This window comes from Belonocnema kinseyi, chromosome 4 (genome assembly GCF_010883055.1).
Source record: "Belonocnema kinseyi isolate 2016_QV_RU_SX_M_011 chromosome 4, B_treatae_v1, whole genome shotgun sequence".
NCBI classification, from domain to species: domain Eukaryota; kingdom Metazoa; phylum Arthropoda; class Insecta; order Hymenoptera; family Cynipidae; genus Belonocnema; species Belonocnema kinseyi.
The window spans coordinates 80,069,684-80,076,843 of NC_046660.1; positions in this window are offsets into that span (position 1 = coordinate 80,069,684).

A 7,160-nucleotide genomic window follows, 5' to 3' on the forward strand; every position below is an offset into this window, starting at 1 on the left:
TTTCTTCCCCTTCTAATCTTCTTTCGATCTCATTGAGTCTTTTCTTCAATCTTTCATTCTCACTTCGGACGTTCTTTTTATTCCCTTAAACTATTTCCTCATTTTCTGTTTTTTCCCCCATATGCTCATTCCTAATTTCTAGACTGGATACCCGCTCTTGCAACTGTTTTATTTCTCTAGATCTCTGTTCGTCAACCCCTCTCTGTCTATTCTCAATGCTCTCTAGCTTACCCCAAACTTTGTCTTTCTCCGCTTTCCAACGTTTATCCCATTCTTCCCATTTTTCTCTGGCTTTTTTCACTTCCCCCCTTACATCGGTTCCCTGCCTATTCATATCCCTCTTCATTTCAGCCAATCTCTTTCTTGTTTCCTCTCTAAAGTCTTTAATGAGAGCTTCCAATTTTTCAAACATCCCCCCACCCCCCACCCCTCTCTCTCTCTCTCTGGTGTTTTCCTTTTAATTCTAACTCTCTTTTTCTCCTGGTCCCTTTCTACCTCATCTTCCCCAGCCACTCTTTTCCTTTTTTCCTCCCCTTCACTGCTAGTCGCGCTTGCCTTTTTTTGCCATTCGTCCAGACTTCTGTTCGAACTCGGGTTGCCTAGCTTGTTAAGGCGCTGTAAATTTGAGGACCTTCCCCGTTGCTTGCCCGTACCTGAAGCCGTACCATCCCTACCCGGGTCGCTGTTGCAGCCACTACGGTTTTCTGCTCTGTGGGATCGTCTAGTAACTGTTGCCCTCTGGCGCCAGTTTGTGGACTTCGCGTCGTCGGCATCCTACCTTAGTCAAAGCTCTGTGACGTTTCCCGCCTTTATTTCCTACCTCTTGCCCCCTTGACCAAGCAACTATTTTTTTACTCCTAATCTCAAAAACTTCACACGCTCCAAATTTTCACTTCAAACCACTCACTTTCACCCTTCACACCTTTGCCTTCACTCAACCTTCTTCCTTTACACTCGATCTCCGCACTTCCTGCCTTTTCTGCATCCACTCACCCTTATTTCCTCCACCAAAGCCAAAAATACACCACTTGACAAAAGTGTTCTTTCGCGATCGGTACCGGAAACGGAAGCCCTTTTTAATATGAATGATTTTTCTTAAAAATATTTTTTTACCTTGCATTTTTCAATATTAAAACAAAAACTATGAGTTTTCTAACAAAAAATAGTTTTAAACCTCTGTAGATCTTTCTGAGATTAAAAATTTTGCTTTAAAGCATTTTCTTCACATTTTGTATAATTATTCTTTAAAATGAAATTTTTTATTTTGCACAAAAAGCTTTAATGAATCAAATCAGAACCGTAGCTTGAAGATGACTGTTTGAAAAACTCGTTCTGAAAATGTCGAAATTTGATCAATCTGCGAAAGACGTTTTCCACATTAAACCAACACCTTCTCATTGAGATTAAAATGGAAAAAGTAGAACGATATCTATTCTATAGAGTTTGTTATCTAAAAGCATATATGCGCGTATATATTGACGTTTTTGGTGACTAATTTGTTTTTAAAAAGTATCTGTTCACGTGTCTAAACTATATAAGGAACCTTACAGAATGAATTAAATTTTTATATTTTTATGGAATTCCTGACAAGTTTAGAAATAACATTTTTGCACTTCTTTAAACAATGTCGAAACGAGCTTTGGTTTAAAACACTTTATTTAGTTTACAGCTTTATACTATATGCATGATCCATTAAGGAAGATGTGCCAGAAGTAAGATATCTGAAAAAATAGTTTATTTATTATTTTAAGAATCAAAATATTATAACTGATGTCATTCCAAATAAAAAACATTCTTTTTTATAAGAAATATCAAAATTCACCAAGAAAAACATTAATTTTAGCCATGTTTTTTGCAATTAAATTTTTTTGAACGCCGCTTCTTACCAATTTTTGAACAATGATTGCATTTTATTGAATGACAGCTCATTTTTTCCGGGACAATATTCTCTACAACTCTACTGTTTCCAATTTTAAAAGTGAATTTTTCTATGGCTCCTACGGCTTCTTCTATGGCTCTAAATCGTGAGAAGAATTTTTTTTTAAACAAGATTTTAAACAAATAAATATATTTTAAGATTATTTAGTCATTTTTGAAATTGGAAACAGTAGAGCTGTATATAATGTTTTCCCGGAAAAATTAAGCCGTCATTCATTAAAATGCAATCATTGCTCAAAAATTGGTAAGAAACAAACGTCAGAATAAATTCAGTTGCAAAAAACATAGTTTACATTACTTTTATTTTGTGAATTTTAATATTTAATACAAAATAATGATTTTCATGTGCAATGAACTCAGTTATATGATTATGATCCTTAACATCATAGAAAAAGTATTTAATTCAGATATCGGGCTTTTGGCACGACTACCTTAATGGTCATTATAAGGCATCAATACTGAATATAACCATAAAGAAAACCTCCTTACAGTGAATAAGGCCTCCTGGAATGGATAATCCTAATTAAAAAATACTAATGTATGTTAAATCATTAATTTATTTTGATTAAAAACTAAATACTAGACGTACTCATAATCTAAATTAAGATGAATTATCTTTTTTTATTTGTACTTTTAAGTAATGGTTATCCATTATAGGTTGCACTATCCACTGCTGGAAGGATTTCCCTAGCTATATTTCTGATTATATGGTTAATAATCTGTAAAGTCTCCTTGGTAAAATGCTTCACAAATTTTTCCCGGTTTTTATGTATAGTACTTTAGAAGTCCATAATCAGTATGTGCTTTCCGACTTCCTTTGTTAATTTCAGGGTTACTTCTATGGGGGTATTACAATGCACATCTTTTGGTGTACTCCTTTCCCATTGTAGATTTCCTGCACTCACTTGATCACTCTATGAAGGAATATACATAGGGAGAGTGCATAGGACCTGAGGACTCTGTAGAAGATTTTCCAAATATTTTATTGAAAAAATCCTGTGCTATATCCGGCAAATAAACTGATTCTACTAATCGCATCCATCAAAACTAATGAATTGTTATTTAAATTTATTGCTATAATCCGGGTCAAATTCAAGCTGTACATATAAATTCGAAAATTAAGAAATTATTAGATAACATATCACAGAATAAACAAAATATAATCTTTAAAGCGATTTCAAAGTAATCTTTATTTGCAACACAAATTACCTTCACATGTTAATATTCACCCACCACATTGGAAATGGTTACCATATCAACTCTATTAAATTTTGTTTTATTGTTAAACAAAAAATTTAACTTTATCTACTTGAAAATTACCCACAACAAAAATTCATTTCTGTTTTTCTGTTTTATAAACATTTCCTATTGAGTTTTAAAGTACACATAAGAGTATAAAAACATATATATAAAAGAAAATAGTAAAAACAAAAAGTTTAAAACATCATTTACGATATGCAAGTTTTTAAAACTTTCACGAATGTAAACAATGTTAGAAGTAATAAAAATAAAATCCATTATAATTTGTAATACCCTTGAAGACTCTACTGAGTCCCCCTTCGGTTGCTTCTTAAAAGCCTAAAAAAAACATCAGGATCAAACTTTCAAATTGTTGAAATTTGGATTCTACGTTAAAATTTCCATTAGGAACTCACGGAGTAATCGCAATACATTTTTTTGACCTGTTAAAATTTTTTAAAAATGTCATTAACTTGTGCTGAAGTTGACTTCAATCGTATCCATAATGGCTCAAGTAATATGTTGCGCGCGACGTTTGAAAATAAAATTCAAAATTGCCAAGTAAATGTAAATAAATATATGTAATAATTTATATGTCTAACTTTACACAAATTTAATACCATCTCCGATAAGAATAGTATGAAAAATGAGAATTCAAACAAATCCTTTACCTTTAGTCCTGATATCTCGTCTCGTAACCTCAAGGACACTGCTTGAATGCTCTCACTTGCATCGCAGCGTTTTTATCTGAGTTTTCCACTGCGTCGCGCTAGCACCCAGACAAAATTCTTAAAGTTGCCGACGGAATGCTTATTAACTGCAACTAAAAGAAGATGCACTTGAAGCCGCCTTCGGCCCATGTAAATGACAGGTATTTTATTTGTTAAAGTTTTTAACGCTGCAAGAAAAAGCATTGCGATTACTCTGTGAGTTTCTAATACAAATCTTAACGTAGAACCCGAATTTCACCATACTCTCACAAAATTTCTTCTTGCAACGTGAATCAGTAAAAGAACTCTTTTCTAAACATGTCAATATTTCATTATATAGTACTTTCTGATTGACTAAATTTTGAGGCTAGTGTCGTGCAAATTTTCAAAATTTTTAACTATTTATAATGGAAAATCTTTTGGAAAAAAATGAGGCATGCGTGAAACATACACATAACCCATACCAAAAAAATTTGTCATAATTGATCCAAGTTCTTTTGGGAAATTTGTTCTCGTTTTATAAACTATCATATAAATAGGTATCAATGAAACCCACTAAAAGGCCTTTTCTATGCGGTTTTCTCGGGGTCCTTTCCCATTAGACCGATGTAATGTCGGGACGCATCGAGGGCGTAATAAATTATTAATTTATTTAATTGTTTGTTAAAATATATTAATTTCATAGATTTATTTATAGTGTTATTTTTTGCTTTTTTGTTTATCATGTTATTTCCGCAAGAAAATGCCTGGTCTGCCTTGGGAATGTAATTATTGAAAACAATTTAAAAAATATTATTTAGACCGAAATTTTATCAAGTATTACGTATCAAATCAATGATTTCTACGAAAAATAGTCTATCTTTTCGTTATCATTAAGAATTAGGTTAACTTTATTTTGTATGTCATTTAGTATAGGCGTAGAAGTGTATAAAAAAATCTTTTAAAATTTCTTGTTTAGAAAATTATAGGAACCTAAATTACATTACAAATTGTAATACATATACATATATATATACATATACATAATAGGCTATTCATTCCTCCTGAAAATTTGTTCACTACACTAAAACAAATTCTTAACCAACTTTCGTGAAAAATGCTTTCTTATTTAAGACCCTAAAATGAAATTTGCATTTTGGTTTTCGATGCTTTTGAAATCACATGAAAACAAACTAATTTTACTTCTTTCAGTAAGAAGAATTAAGTTCTTAAGAATTTTTGAATATTTCATTCTTTTGTATCAATTCCTTCACGGAGAAAGATAAGATTGAATAGTTCTATATTCAGTACATGAATTTTTTAATGATTGCCAAATTTTAGGAATGGATGCAGAAGGGACAGGAAGGAGTGTGAAACCACTCAGTATTTATTAAAAGTCTGTATCTCTCCTACATAATGAAAATCTATGTATCGTGTCTCAGTTATCAGAAGGACGACGTCTTAATTAATGTAAAATTTATACTGTTCTATTGGAAACTCGATTGAGCTTGCAGCAATCCAGTAACCATTCCGAACCATTCCTGGATGCCCCGCAATCAGTAACGTTCAGACAGAACCGAACTAAGGCTTGCTTGGATGTTATCGTAAGGAAGTTTAGTCTTAGAGAACTAAGTGCTTTTCTATACACGACTGTTACGTTTATAGAAAAAAGAATTGCATACACTGCTGGTTAGTACATATACATGAGTCAGTCGTTTATCGAGATTAAAAAGTCATTTATGCTACACCAATATCAATAAAGCAATGAGTTGTGCGTTATACGCGACTCATTGCTTCATGATACACAACCGAGTTGTGCGGAACTTGCGGTACGTGTTTCCGATTATTAGCGACCGAAATTCAATATGGCCGAATAAGAACGAACACGTTCTAAATGAATCGAGATCGCGAATCTCATGCATTCTTCAATCATGAGCGTTTATTTAAGAACAGTTAGGTTTCACTGATCCTCTGAAGTGTCACCTGTCGGACCACCACTCAAGAAGCAGAAGTTTGCGACGTTACAAATCTTGGTGTGTTTACAGAGAGAGTGTAATGTTTATAATTATGAAAAAGCCGGTATTGGAAGCTATATTAGAAAATAATATTTTTAAATATTGCGAATATATCTGACAAGCTTCGTAGTTATTTATGTGTATTTTGTGAACAAAATAATTTATTTATATATATATATATAAATTGATCATAAGGACAACCGCAGGATTTCGCTGGGAGCGGATGCTAATCTGGAAAATTGCACCCGCTTCCAGCGAAATCGCGGTACAATTTCAGCCACAACCGCGTGTCATAACCGTAAGATAGGTGCTTACAGTCTGTAAAGGAATCAATACGACGATCCAGCAAAAGCCTCGTGCACCCTAAGAACTCGGAGCGTCCCAAGCACAACCGCCTTCTGCTTTTTTCCCGCAAGTGTTCTAGCATATTGTTGACACGCAGGGATGCTTTTTAGGCCATTAGCAAGTGTAAGCTTGGCACCTTCAAGAGCGCCGATGATAAGGACGATCAGTTTAACAGAATATTCCGGGTCGAATCTTTGCAACTCCCTTATAAGGTCTCGATACCTCTCTTTCTTTTCATTCTCCTTGGTTATGATGTTTTTGTCAGCTGGTGCCGAAAATTCGATAACGAATATGGTTCGCATCTCGAAGTCAAGAAGAACGATGTCAGGCCTCGAGTGAGCAACAGAAACAATTGTCGAGAATATAAAGTTCCAGTATATGCGGCACTTCCCATTCTCGACAATTGACTCAATTTCCTTAGGAGCATTTAGAAGAGCGATATTAAGGTTAATACCGTAGGAGTGACATAGATGGTAATAAAGCACTCTTGGTGCCGCATTGTGCCTTTGAATGTAGGTCATTCCCGCGTGAGTTGAATAACTAGATGATATGTGAGCTAAATCCTCGGGGCGTGCATGGCATGCCCTGCAGCTATCATCGGGCATGTCTTGGCATGATGTTTCTCCGGGTCGTAAAGCATCGCTCTTTATCTATTGGATGCCTGTCCGCGGTTGGTCTTAGTGTCGCCTCTCTTTCTCTGTTGCCGGCTTGTTCTAGCTGTGGTAGAGTAGGCGTTCCGCTTACATAGCCCCTTATTCGGAGTAGTTCAGCATGGTTTCGCAGACGTTGCTGCGAAAAATGCGGTGGCTCCGGGTGTTTTTCGCACCACAGGGCATGCAGCCGTGCCATGTAACCCCGTTCAGGGGCCACACTCGCATCGTAGCACTCTAGCAAGTCGTGATTCAGTCGCTCCGTCCACCCAAAGGTTGCGAGA